Consider the following 15,002-nt stretch of genomic DNA (forward strand, 5'->3'; position numbering starts at 1 on the left):
TGAACATCTGCATCAGTTAGAATTCAAGTTCAGCTGATATAACAGGACCACAATAACAAAAGCTAGACCTTTTTTCTTTCCTTTTTTCTTCTTCCTCTTCCTCTTCTTCCTCTTCTTCCTCTTCCTCCTCTTCCTCTTCCTCTTCCTCCTCCTCTTCTTCTTCTTCCTCTTCCTCTTCCTCCTCCTCTTCTTCTTCCTCCTCCTTCTTCTCCTTCTCCTCCTCCTCCTCCTCTTCCTCCTCCTCCTCCTCCTCCTCTTCTTCTTCTTCTTCTTCTTCTTCTTCTTCCTCTTCCTCTTCCTCTTCTTCCTCTTCTTCCTCTTCCTCCTCTTCCTCCTCTTTCTCCTCTTTCTCCTCTTCCTCCTCTTCCTCTTCTTCTTCCTCTTTATGGTGCTGCCCAGGGTCAGGCTCTGGGAGCCTACAACTTCCCCAGACCCTATATTAGGTTATGCTTTAATATTGACTTCTCCTTTGCCATGATGACTGTTTAAATATGGAGATGCATTTAACAGTGACACCATTCTTTTCTAGCAGCTAGTGAGCCTTTCAGAATCAGCATGCACAGTACAGCCAATTAAAGGAATGTCAGGTAGAGAAAGGCCATATCAGGTGGGTTATCCATGGCCATGTGGGTCATTGCAGTGGAGTGGGACCACTCTGGGTGATGAATAGATTGGAATTTTTTTTTTTTTTGATTTTTCGAGACAGAGTTTCTCTGTGGCTTTGGAGCCTGTCCTGGAACTAGCTCTTGTAGACCAGGCTGGCCTCGAACTCATAGAGATCCACCTGCCTCTGCCTCCCGAGTGCTGGGATTAAAGGTGTGCGCCACCACCGCCCGGCTGGAATTTTTTATTACACCCTGCCACTACACGTGTGTGTGTGTGTGTATGTGTGTGTTTGTGTGTGTGTGTGTGTGTGTGATGTATGTGCGTGTATTCATGTGTGCTCTTGCATTCTTGTGTGTGAGTGCTGGGTCATGTCTGTATCGCAGCATTCATGTGGAGGCTGGAGGACTACCTGGGATGGCTGCCTTCACCTTCTACTTTGATTGAGACAGAATATCCTGGCTATTTTACAGTTGCATGTTGCAAGGCATCTGACCCATGTGTATCCTAGGCTTCTCCTGCCTCCCGCTTGCATTTTATACACTGGGATTGTAGATGCTTTACCCAGTGAGCCATCTCCCCAGCCTGTAAGGAATTTCTGATAGGGGTCAGGCATCTCATAACTGGGAGAAGCTGAAGAAGCAAAGGTCTGGGAGAGAACAGGAAAAGACTTAGTAACCAGGGCCCTAGAGGGAAGCTGGTAGAGACATCTGTGGAAGGCTGTGACCTCTTTAACAATGGCCTGGAGTATCTGCAGAGCAGAAGAGAAGCCTGTAGAAGGAGCCGCGGGCTGCGTTCCCGCCCAGCTCCCGCACGGCTAGCTTTACACCCAAAATAACAACACACAAATTGTATTCTTTTAACCACTGCCTGGCCCATTAGTTTCAGCCTCTTATTGGCTAATTCTCACATCTTGTTTTAACCCATATTTAGTAATCTGTGTAGCACCATGAGGTGGTGGCTTACAGGGAAGATTCTTAACCTGCGTCCATCTCGGAGAGGAGAGCTATGGCATCTGCCTCATTGCCTTCCTCCCAGCATTCTGTTCCGTTTACTCCGCCTACCTAATTTTCTGTTCTATCAAAGGGCCAAGGCAGTTTCTTTATTAACTAATGAAAGTAACATATAGACAGATGACCCTTTTCCATCAGAAGCCTAAGTCAGAGTAGGCTGAGGCAAAAATTGAATGGACTTGCCATAGCAAATTTAGAGTGTCAGGGAGGGAACTGCAGCCTACTCCCATGTCTGCCCACACCAGCCCTCAGAATGCTGGCCACCTGCAGAGAAATGGCCGCATTTCTCCTGTTGCTTGGCCTTGGAGAAGTGCTAAAAGCAGATCTGGACAAATTTTCTTCTTCGTGCTATCTGTGAAAGGGACCCAGTGGTCAACAGCATGGTATCTCAGCTACAGTGGTATTGAGGGCCTTACTCCAACCAACAAGCTTGCCCTGTGGTTTTACTTTGGGCTTCCAAACTCACGCATATTTGTCTTCCTGTAACCGATCACTCAGGACTACATAGGAAGGGGATTCTGGGAAATGTAGTCCCATTGTAGCTAAAGTGCTGCGGCACAGGATCACCATAATGGCGTAAAAGAGAACAGATGTGAATATGGAAAATGTATTTCAATGGTTAAGGTTAAGGATCTTGAATTTAATCTTTTGGTTAAAAAAAAAGTTAGTTGGCGATATGTATGACTAGCTTTCAGTCTATCCATTTCTATAAAAGATGAGGTCATTTCATTCATATTTCATGGCTTTCCTTTCTTTTGCTAGAAAACCAAACACCGTTCTTGGCTACTGCACTGTACATGTTTTGGTGTTTGTTTCTCAGGGGTGTTAATCATCTCCCTTAAGTCAGTGGTTCTCCCTCATCTCCAGTTCTCTGGTCATTCGCGGCTTCCTGTTCCATTTTGCCCCGCAGGTGTGAGACTTTTCTGCCTCAGTGCTTCAGCCAGAGAGGAAAGGCCAGAGCTGAATTCTTTTTCCTCTTACTTCAGGGCCCACCATCCCTTCCCCATTTCTCCATGGGGTTGCCACACCTGCAGCCACTCAAGGTTGATTTTGGAGTTTTTTTTCTTAGTTCAGTCAGTGACCAAATACTTGGGCTTTCCCTCAACAGTGGATCCTGTATTTATTACTTCTTTTCTATTTTTGCCCTCCTCCTCTGGCCCTGTGTTTTTATTACTAAGTTACTGGGAGAGTCTCCCAGGCGCTCCATGCCAGGCCTGGCTCACATCTGGCCATATTTTTTTTGCATGCCAGCTTTATACTGTACCAGAGAAATCAACTACTTGCCAACATAAAAAGAAGACAGTAATTCTTTTTTTTTCTTTTATTTTATGGGAAGGAAATAAGAATCTGCAGAGTATTCTGAGGTCACACCGGTTAAGGTCTACAGGCCCAGATTCCTTGGGCTCATTCCATATTCTCTACCATGCTCTTGCCCATTCCAGAAAGGGGAACTTCTGTCACCTCCCTGATCTGTATCCGTGCATCCGTGTGGTTTAGTGACACTGGTGACTACAGCATTGTGCTCTGTTTGCGAAGAACCAGCCACTCAGGTCTATATCTGTGCTGGGATTTCGTTTTCTTTCCTAAAGGAAACACGCCACGGGACATTCCATTTCAATACTCAAAATCATGCTGTAGAGCTTTGGCATACCCTGCAAGAACCAGCTAGAGCTTTAAAGATATTATTAGGAGCAAGCTTTTCATACCAGGTTTTGAAGACATTATAAAACGTATTAGTCCGGTGTGATTATTGCTCAAGTATGGAGTTTAGGGAGTTTATTACTTGTAAAACAAACAAATCCTTTGTGTAAGTAGAGGTGTAAAGGGGAAAGTACTTGCTGTTCTAAAGCAACATTGAGAGGAAGATTAAACCATCCTTATTAAATCTCCTTAAGTAGGAGTTGGCTAAGAGCAACATTCTTTCATTGTATTAGGTCATAGCGTGGCTTTCTTCTGCCAGGAAAGGGTTTCTGTTTTTAGGTTCAAGTGGATGCCCCAAGTCATTCCACTCTCAGGTCCTCTGGTTTCCTAACTATGAAATAAGAAGGCTGCCTTAGGAGCTAGAGTTTAAGTGGAAGGGACCTAATGTGGGTCCAGTAATATTATGTACTCTCTGTGATGCACTTAAAATAGGATCCTAAGAAGGAGTCTGCTGGCTTCAGCCATCTGCTGAAGATTCATGGGGCACAAGAGAAAAGAGCTCTTGTTCGTAACTAATAGTAAGAGTCTTGCATAAAATTAAATCAGGACATAAACCCCACTGCCATTATTCATGGCATTTATTAAACAGTCAGTTATTCATGCCTTCAGCATAGATTCAGGATCTTAACCTGACTTTCCAGTGCGTGTTCAAGGTGGTCTTGACCAGCATTCTAGCTCCTTGTAACTACTGAGAAGATTTTAGCATAGACTCACAGATTCTTGTCATTATGAGAACATCTACTTATGCTCCACAAAGAAAGATGAGCCAAAACTCAGAGCCTATTGTTATTATGTCATGAGTTCATTTGAGGTAATGTTTGTGTAGAAATGCCGTCTTCCCTACAATACCGGTACACTGTAACATAGAAGCAACTCTGTATGGCTATTCTTTTTTTTTTTTTTTGAGGACAGTGTTTGTACACCTATATTTACTAACAAACCTCACTGCACAATGATACAGCCTACAATGTAACATATATCACAATAATTCATTTTTTTTTCAGTCCACATCTTCGTAGTGCCCCAGTTGGTTCCATGTCACTCTACGTCTCAGGACCACAGTTGGCCCCAGTCCTATATGATTAGATCTCCTGTCCATTTGGTCCATCTTCCATCATACGTCCCTTTCCTAGCAGCTTGTTCCCCTGACTTTCCATTAGTGAACTCGGCTGTCTGGGTTTCGTATTCCAATTCTTGTTCACTCTAGAGTACCATCATCGCCCAGAAGCCTTACTAGTCCAGAAATTCATATGTCCATAAAGTAATTAGTTTAGTTAATTCTCCCTTCTTTCATTCCTAACTAGCTTTTCACCAGGAGCAGATGTAAGGAAGTTTTCTCCGGGTCATATGTGTGCATTTATTTTATGTAAATATAAAAAACGGTACACACACACACACACACACACACGTATACACACACACACATACATATGCCATTTTTTTTATAAGACAGGGTTTCTCTATAGCTTTGGATCCTGTCCTGGAATTCGCTCTGTAGACCAGGCTGGCCTCAAACTCAACAGAGACCCACCTGCCTTAGTCTCCCGAGTGTTGGTATTAAAGGTGTGTGCCACCACTGCCCAGGTCCGCGCCATATATTAAGTTAGGTGGTGAGACTGTGACTATCCACCTTCATCTAAAAACTACCTTTGCTTCACACATTCAAGTGGAACATCACACTGAAATCTGAGTGACAGGTGACCCTAGAGCATCTCCTCTCATATTGTTGACCAACTCTGGAGTCCCATTTGGGCAGCAAGGAGCATGTTGCAAAGGCCAAGAAGAGAAGCCAGCGGGAGAAAGTGGTGGAAATTCTTCACTCCTTCATCCAGCAGGGAGGTGTGCCTCAGCACGGCCTGGGCCAGGCGCTGGACATTCAGGTGAGGCTAGAAGAGACCACACTTTGCGGAGCTAGCGATGGGTCAAGCGATAAGGACAAAAATGGGTGTAAACATCATAGAGTTTCAGGGCAGAGCAGTGCTCAGTTCATGTGGAAGCAGGAGTAGGAGAGAGTCGAGGAATGTAAAGAGGAACGGCGTCCTTGAAGGGGGCTCCTTCAGGGAGGAAAGTGTGGAGGGTGTTTCTGAGACTGTGCTGTTGGGGCAAGTGTTGTATTGAGAAAGTAGTGTGAGCATCTGAAAGAGGAAGGGGAGTTTACAGCAAAGATAAAGGGTGGTGTGGGTCACATACCCTGAGGATGGATATGAGTGGGAATGCATAGGAGAATGTGGGGGAAAAAAAAGCCAGTTGTGTCTGTATCCCAGTGATAGAATTCGGATGGGGTTTTTGCCTGGGACATCCTCTCTATCAAGATCCACAGTGGAGGAGTCTGGACAAATAAACTCACCCCTAAAATTTTCAGTTTGCTAAGCCGGACAGAAGGCTGGTGGTGTCCACCTCGCTGCGTAATCAAACAGCTTAATGAAGTGATCTGTACTGTGTGTCCTTCACTTAGTCCCTGGTATGCAGGGTGGACTCAGGGGCCGTGGTGTCAGACTTCTGATTATGGTCTAGACATGAGGAGTTCAGATCCTGCCAGCACTGATGTCAGCAAGGACTTTGTTTAAGCCACCCAGGGACACACAGGAAGTGCTCATGGCTCACTGCTGATGTACGATGTCATTGCCAGCCTCACTGTCCATATTTCCGTTGGGTTGACACTCTAGAGATGGGCCTGTGGCTTCAGGACGTATGGTCCAGTCATGGAGCACCTTGTGCTCAGGGTTTCCCAGGGATCCAGGCAGGCTTTACAGAAAATTGTGCCGTGTTGGTGAGAAGAGCAAAAGGTGTAAATGGGGCCAAGAAACACAGACATTCACTCGTCTAAGTCTGTGCAATTGACCCAGACTCTGGCTGTGCATGAGCTCTCTGGGGTGGCACTGGTACACCCAGGTTTCCTGTGAATCAGCGGTAGGGGGAACTGTGGCTCACAGGGAGCTCCACATGCATTGGGCCAAAACGTCTACTTCAATAAAAGTGCTCAGTTGAAGGTAAAAGACCATCTCTAAAGAGTGATGCCTAAGGAAGTTTAAATTTAGAATTAAGGCCATTTTTTTTTAGGGTGCTAGAAAAAAATGCTGATTTCTAAGTTTTTCCATTTTGCTCTCCAAGTATGAGGTTTGCGCTTAGCAGTGTCTTGGATTAATCATGCTTACTTTATTTTTTTTCTTACTTAAATTTATTTTCCTTTTTATTTCTTTAAATTCAACTTCTTTCTGGGTGTGTATGTGTCTGTCTGTAGGTAGGGGGTGATGGTACATGTGTGTTGTTGTATATATTTGGAGGTCAGAGGGCAACTTTTGGGAGTCAATTTTCACTTACCACCACGTGGAAGCCCTAGGATTTGAACTCAGGCCATCAGGTGTGGTGGCAAGCATGTGCACATGCTGGCAAGCATCTTTACCCTCTGAGCCATCCTTACTTTTACTCTCACGGTTCCTTTAACTCGATGATGTAATGTGTCTCTAAACATCTAAGACCTTCTTTTTGTTTGTTTTCATGAGACTGGCTCTCACTCTATAGCTTAGGCTGGCCTCAAATACATGTATCCTCCTGCCTCAGCTATCCTGAATACTCAGTTTAAAAGCATGAGCCACTCTGCCCAGCTAAACCAAGTTTCTTAAAACTTGGCTCTTAAAAAAACCAAACAAGATTTGAGCCCAAGTTCTTTGTAATTTTTTTCTAAGAAAATCTTGTGACAGTCTAAACCTGGGACTTGGAAAGATTCCTTTTTTCTTTTGCTTTTGCTTACCTGATTAGTATTAGAGCTTGTAGACATATTTTAGTCAATTATCTGAGCCCCCAAAATTGCATTCAATTCTTCTGGTAAGAATGGGCAAGTACAGTTAATAACTGTAATGAAAGACCATTAGAGAGAGATCATACCCTAACCACAAGCAATTAAGGTGTCAGTAACTGGAAAGGACCTGCGGTTTTACCCACTTGCAAGCTAACAGGTTAGCTTGGGTGTTCATAAAAGATGTAAGACTCCTTGGTCAGAACAGAGGGCCATTTATTATTCATAGTAACATTGAGGATATCAGCACTTACTTACAGTAGATGCCCAAGCCTCACAGGCCAACATGATTATATATAAAATATCTACACAGTTGCTGGGACACCTGACAGAGGAACAAGGAGCTTGGAATACCCAAATCTTTGATAATATAGACAATAAGCCAACCTGCTTTCTTCTTTAGAGGCAGTACATTTATTTACCCAACAATAACTAAAGCTGTTTCCTTTCTTCACAGGGAGATAATTTCACTGTGTAATCAGCAGCCTTGGGGGATCTGTAGCAAAGATCTGTCAGTCTCTGCTCACTGGCATGAAGGAATGCTAGACACATGGAAAACTGTCTCCCAACTCAACTCAGATGTCCTCTTCTGTTTCTTGGAGTGTCTGAGCACTTCAAGATATCCCGGCCTGGCCAGTTGCTCTGCTTCTTCAGAGCTGAGCCAGCCCTTTGGAGGATGGTATCAGTGGGAAGCAGAAGAGTCATCTGCCATAATGTTTAAACGTAGATGTTATATCCAGATAACTCTGGCCCCTTAAACCGCCGCACATGTGATGCTTACACAGCTACAATTGATGACAGTTCCAGGCATGTGAACAGCAGGTTCTAATTTGGAACTTTACTTTGCTGCTTCATGCCAAACCCATGCTGGGTTCAAGACAAAGGTTGACATTCCAGCAGTGCATCATGTGTTTCAGAAGAGATCTTGATCAGCCCTGCATTTCCTCCTGGGCCCCGGGCCGCTAGTGTTCAGAAACATTGGTGTCAAAGGCTTTTCAAGTGTTCATCTTCCTGTGACACGATGTTTGCTGAATAAAAACAGGGCACATTACAGAAATTATTCTTTAAGCAGTAGAATTCTAACATCAAATGTAGGTTGTCTATAATAATATTCACACAGTGGCTGTGCTAAGTGTCCCTCCCTTTAATAACTTTAATTTTTTTCTTTCAGCTGTGACCCATATCTGCACAATGGTCACTGTAGCTAGGTTCATCTGACTGACTGAAGGAGTTATTTGGCATTAGTTGTCATTGAATCAGAGGCATTACCCCTGCCTCATTCTGCACGAACTTTGTGGGGATTTTTCACAGAGGAAAAGCTTAAAGAAATCTATGTATCTGGCAAATGAAAACCTCCTTTGTCTTTAGAGTTAGGAGATACAGTTGTGATACTAATGGAACCAAAGAGTTCTCCATGGCATTTCTGCATAGGAGCAGAACTAAACACACAGAGAAATGGCGCCATCCACTCTGTGGCCATTAGCAATTGCTCGCGCAAGACATGTGTTTAGCTTCCAGACAGTACTCCCATTTTAATCATCTGTCCTGGAACACTGTAAATCCTGCATATCACAGACATTAAAGAAACAGATTGAGGTTTTTAACATTATCTTAATAAGCACAGACATTCATTTGTTACTTAACTGTTTTCCAGAACACATTAAGAATCGTTCCAAGGAGCATTTGGAGCAATAAGAACCACAGTAGCTTCCTAATTGTAGCATCGATAATGACAGCGGTACAGTACAAAATACTACATCTACATACAACAATACTTCAAATGCCATGTCATTCAAGCTCAAGTTAGTAAAGAGAAAGTCCTTGCTAGTCTTTGCTTTTGTATTTGTTTGTTTACATTTTGAGTGCTGCTTCTGTCTTTTTAGGGTGTATGAATTGTGCTCTCTGAGGGTCCTCCAAGATATTTCAAAGGGAATCAGTTTCCAAAACCCCAACTTTAAAACAACGTATTTCTTACGTTTTTTCCTTTGTAAGCCAGATATGGTGGCACATGTCTGCACTCCAAACACTTGGGAATGGGAGGCAAAAGGATCAGGAGTTCAGGGACATCTTCGGCTACATACTACACAAGGCTCTGTCTCAAAAAAAAAAAAAGCATAAAATAGGGGCTGGAAAAATGGCTCAATGGGCAGGACTGTTTGCTCTGTCAACACAACAACACAGGACTTGCCTTTGAACCCCCAGCATCTGTGTAAAAAGCTGAGTATGCCTACAGCCGTACCTGTAACCTCTGTAGCATTGGTGAGCAGAGGCAGTGAGATGCTGAGAGCTGATTGGCCAGCCCACCTAGACGGTCTAGTGAGAGATCTTGTGTTTTAAGGCAGTCAAGTGGAGGTAGAGGGAGGCGGCCAACGTTGCTCTCACCCCCATTTGCATACACATGGGTGTGGACACCCACTAACATAAATGTTCCCCATGTACACACCATACAGAGTAAAAATAAACTGAAATAGGCCCTCCTGATCTCTTCAGTTATGTATATCCTCCTGTTTGAAAGAAAACCCATTTATTGCTCCATCAGAATTACTGTTGTTATAGACATGGCAAATAATATAATCTGAAGAACACTAATAAAAAAGATACTTGAAAATATTATGTAGGTGTTGAGAAATGAGTCAACAGACGAGATAATTGTCCTCTCCTTTCCTGTGATCTGCTTTCAACAAAAACATAAAGAATGACCTAATCAAATCACCAGCTGACAGATCAGCACACAACTTTTGTCGTTAACTACTCACAAGGGCTGAGTGACAATGTTAGTACTGATTTCCTTCCGCTCAACCCTATTTTATTGTTGAGAAGAGTTAATTTCATCTATTTCAAAGTGGAAGAATAACATCTTACTCTATAAATAAGTGACATTCACCCACCGCAACATGATAAATAACAATCTCTCATCCCTCACACGAAGGTGTCAGCAATACGTTTGTGCTGGAATTTCTAAACATTTTGGAATGCTTCTATCGTTCTGTCCCCTTTTGTACTAGTTATGGTGTTCATATTTCAGAAAACCCTTAAGCTATCTTAGAGTATATAAACTAATCTATAATTCAGTTTAAGTTTGTGACATTTTCCATTGAAGTGTGCAGGGCTTTTGGTGAGAGCATTTCGGGCGGACTTTGCAGGGAGCAGGTGAAATACTATGCTCAGGTGAACAAGAGGAAATCAAACAGGGATGGCATTAAGTCCTACTGGAAGAATCTAGAAGAATGATTGCTGAACATGATGACAGGCATTGCATATTCCGCTAGTATGTAAATTTATGATTAAAACATAATTATAAGTAACAAAAATACCTAGTTCTTCAATTTCAAATGACTTTTGAAGCTACATGAGTGAGAAAGATTGAATTCCCAGTGGCACAATTCTGTCCTATTCTTTTTTGGTGCCTAGTAAAACGGGGTCCGTCCATTTTTTAGCTGGGCATGGTGGAGCACACCTTTGATTCCAGCACTTGGGAGACAGAGGCAGGTATCTCTCTGACAGTTTGAGACCAGCATGGTCTATGTAGTAAGGAATTATTACATGGTGAGAACCTGTCTAAACAACAGATGGCGGGGGGGGGGGTTGTTTTAGATTAAGAGTCATTCTGTTTAGTTCAGTTTCCCCTAGTACACTTTTCTGAAAAATCATTCTGGTTGATCTTGACTAGGAATCCTTAATTGGGAAACACAGACTCTTTATTTCATTGCCTGTCTTGGTTTGTAATCTAAGCAGTTCAGGATTATGTTCATGAAAAAGGTATTTATTTTACAAATGGCCATGCGTGCCACAACTCAGGGAGACTGAGGGAGGTGACTCCAAAACCAACAGAGAAAGGAAAGCTACCTGTTCCTCTTCATATTGGAGTGGCAGCTCACAGTAGAGTCTGTTGTTAAAATAGATGTAAGTTTCAGGATTTAAGCATCTGGCGGAAAGGGATAGCTCAGCTCATATTCACACTTCTTTATTCCTTTTTTTAAACTGATTTTTTAAATGTGATTTAGTGTTTTCCCATGTTGCCAGGTCCCCTGGAATTGGAGGTACAGACAGTTGTAAGCTGTCCTGTGAGTGCTGGGAATTGAACCCAGGCCCTTTGGAAGAATAGTCAATGCTCTTAACGGCTGAGCCATCTCTCCAGCCCTCCTATTGACATTTTAAGCACCTCTTTCCAGGAGAGCCAGGTGTGGCATGTGCTGCTTGTAGAGGCAATAAAGCCATGGGAGTTGGCTTTAGATGCCACATGCGGGGCCTGGCTCCCTTGGCAAATCCAACTCTTGAGCTCCCTGAAGCTCCGGTGCAGAACTTCCTGGGGAGTTGTTAGAAGTTCCCTGGCAGGAGTTGCAAGACCTCAGTGAGTCTTTCAGACTCGGGTTCACACGCCAGGTGGTTCCGGAAGAACTCCTGCCAAGTGGAAAGTGTGCCCAGAGAGCTGCAGGATTTAAATCTCGAAGCGTAGGGGGTTAAATGACAGGTTCTGTAGGAAAACCTGGGGCAGTGGCCAGAATAAGTAAGAGGGTGACTTACATGGGACAGAACTGTCATTTCATTATCCCTCTTAATCCAAGGCTGTGTCCTCACAGAGTGACATCAAGATATGTGTCCTGGTCTTTTTGTGACACTCTGTGTAGCCGTGAACACCATGTCTGTGGACGCCATCTGGATCTGGCAAGTTCTTATGGGGCCCTGACGATCTGATGCCGTGTGATATAGGAGTTCCATAGCTGTGAATTCTTACTGACTCTAGTCCCCCACAAGCTCAGATTTCCACAGTCATTACTGCTTAGAGCTGACATTAGGGGCATCGCAGACATTGTCATTTATAAGAGCACAAATTGGTGCAGTGGTCCTGTGATCGTAACACAGAGGTAGAATAGCAGAGTCGCGATGAGATGTTTTATGCCTGCTGAGGGGTGGTGGCAATGGACACAGTCCTGTTGTACCATATCTGTTGTGAGCACTCTGTGGGGTAAATAGGACAATGTCTCTTCTGCTGGTGCATCCCTGGGGTAGGGGAGAAAGAGGATGCTCAAAGAGGGCCCCCATTTCTTCCTTGTGGCAGTGAAAGAGAACCGTCCCATGTAGCAGTAGATTGATTTTCTTTGGAGAGGAAATGGGCCATCTCATTGAGGCTAAAAAGAAAATAGTGCCTTTGTGATTGGAAGGATTGCCATAATGAATCCCCATGCAGCAGTTCATGCTTGTGCTCTCTCCCTATGTACTAAGGATGAGCTCTTCTGTTCTTTCTGCTCCAGGCACTCCTAGCATCTTTCTGGAAAACACCAAGACATAGAAGACCCTTGCTTTTGCTCCTCAGTCTGTCACAGGAAGCTATTCTTGCCATACATTCAGGGTTTTATTTTGCTCTCTTGGGATCTGAAAGCTTGTGATTTTACAGTTCCATCACCACTATTAAAACAATATCCTCCTTTCTTTCATTTGATATGCTCTACATCGGAATGGTTAATCATTCATTTGACAATTGCTACGGCGTCTAATTTTGTCAATACTGTATCAGCCAAGACATCAGTTCTTGAGTTCTTCCCATCATATCAAAAGGGAAGCAGAAGTTCCAGCAATGATGTGTTTTATCTTTGGAGCTGTCAGATGCGGGGCTCTACTGACAAGTTCCCATCAGGACGTAGACTGACTGAGGGAAGCCTGTTCTTCAATCTTTAGTTCAATACTTGGGCTGGTTAAATTGCCCCAGGATGCAGTTCAGCTGCTTCACTCTTTGCCTAGGGTAGACATCCTGAGTGGTCTTTAGGTTTTTGAGATAAGACCCTGGGATTTCAGATGCAGCACACATAAGCTATCGCCAGTGCTTTGTATGACCAGCTCCACCCCCTTTGTTTGTCTGAGACAGAGGCTCATGTATTCTAGGATGGCCTTGAGATCACCTTGCCCTTCTGATTCACCTGCTTCCACCTGGAGTTACAGACAGGTGCCACCGTGCTTGGTTTATGTGGTGGTGTGGATCAAACCCAGGGCTTCACGCATGCTAGGCACGTGTTTCACCAGCTGTGCTATATCCTAGCCCCACCCTGTCTCGGTGGCACCCACTGCTTTCTGTAATAGCCCGGTCAGCTCATTCTCATCTGGGGCCATTGTGGCTCGGAAGAACGCAGCAACACCCAGCCATTGATTAATTCTGTCAGGCCATCATGAGGGGACGTGGAGTTGAAAGTGGGTCGGACAGGTGTTGAAATAGGGCTGGAAGCTGAATCATGAAGATCTGAGCCAATGCCTCTAAAATGAAAGAGTGTACCATCTTCTCTTTCTGCCTGCCAAAACACAAGGCCCCAGAGATCCCTCAGCTCCACAGATAACCATTCTCAATACCCATGGAAAGAAGTATTATAGAGGGGAGAATATTTAGCTTTAAGAGCTGACGTTAAGCCCAGCATGGTGACACATAGCCTTAACCCAGGTACTCAATATGCTTTATCAAAGAACAAGCAAAATGCTTTTAACATACTTTTATACTGTATTTGCCCAGGGTTTAATCTTTATTACAAAGATTTCCTTTTTAATACATAACTACCATCTACCCAGGGCTGGATCTTCCCTCTTAAAAAGCCCAAGACAAGGCCATCTGAACACTAAGATGAGTTCATTAAGAGGAACATGATTGGCACATGATTGTAATACCTGTACTTGGGAGGTGGATGAAGGAGAATCAGGATCTCAAGGCCAACCTTGGCTTTGTGGTAATTTCAAGGTTTGACTATATGAGACCCGATTTCAAAATAATAAGGGAGAGAGGTTATTATTCAAGAATGTAATCTTCAATAACTTGCCTCTTGGAGTGCAGGGAGGGGTGGGAAAGGAGAAGGGAAGATTCGAGAGGATGGGACGCATGCCATTAGAAAATAACAATCCTGGTGCCTTTCTTATAATATCCTCCAGGTCCTCAGGGTAACTTGGTATAGATTCACTTGGAGGCCTACCAGGCTTTCACACACACACACACACACACACACACACACACACACACACACACACACACACACACACACTAAATAAACAAAAACAACCTTAACATGTTTACAACAAGTAGATATTTTCTCCGTAGAGCACGATTGTGATATGAGAGGCAAAATGCTCACTCAGAGACTGTGCCGACTGCTCAGTCCTGAGCCACCAGCCTCCTCTAGCTTCCACTAGGCTAGGATTACATGGTTGGTGGCTACATAAAGAGCATCTTTCCAACGGGTTTGCTCATCTGCAGAGAGCCAGGACTCTTCCTAAATCCTTCTTTCTGTCCAATCAGATCCTCTGACATTCACCTTTCTTCATTAACCAACACATGTTTATCTAGCCACTACCGAGAAAGCATACTTAAAGAGTGAGTTCCAAAGACTAGTCAGGGCTCTGTGCCACCTCTGTCACTTAGGAGCTTTGTGACCTTGGCAAGTCATTAACTCCTCAGAGTGGCAATCTCTTCCGCTATGACCGAGGAACAGCAAGAGTTCTGTTTGGTTGGGGTTGGCCACAGTCAAATGAGAAACTGTAGAGGTGTTTGTCAGGTCAGCCCACAGCCAGAGCCCATCCCTGTTTGAGCGCACCAAATTTGTGAGCAGAGGACAAGTTAATTTGCTGTCTTCTGCCCTTCCTAATCTAATCAGGCAGAGCCCATAATGCTCCCTGTCACTCAGATAATAAAAAGTCCTCTGATCAGTTTTGATACAGGAAGAGTCTCCTTTCAAAGATTGAGATGTCTAGTCTGGTCTGACAATCAAATCTGGGAGCGATATTTAATTTAGGACTTCTCTCTGCCCAGCTTCCCCTGGGCCGTGGCGCCCATTTGGAAAAGGGAGAGATATGTGACCTTTCACCTTTCCAGCTCTATTGGCTACGCACTCATTGGTTATGCCTTCAGAAAGAGAAGA

The 15,002-nt window shown here is 43.9% G+C and overlaps 1 protein-coding gene across 3 annotated transcripts in view; it reads left to right on the forward strand.

Moving 5' to 3' along the window:
* Slc2a12 (solute carrier family 2 member 12) overlaps positions 1 to 15,002 on the forward strand; it is a 54,985-nt gene that overhangs the window by 24,352 nt on the left and 15,631 nt on the right. The gene's annotated exons all lie outside the window — the stretch shown is intronic.

The sequence above is a fragment of the Arvicola amphibius genome, chromosome 8 (genome assembly GCF_903992535.2).
Source record: "Arvicola amphibius chromosome 8, mArvAmp1.2, whole genome shotgun sequence".
NCBI lineage: Eukaryota > Metazoa > Chordata > Mammalia > Rodentia > Cricetidae > Arvicola > Arvicola amphibius.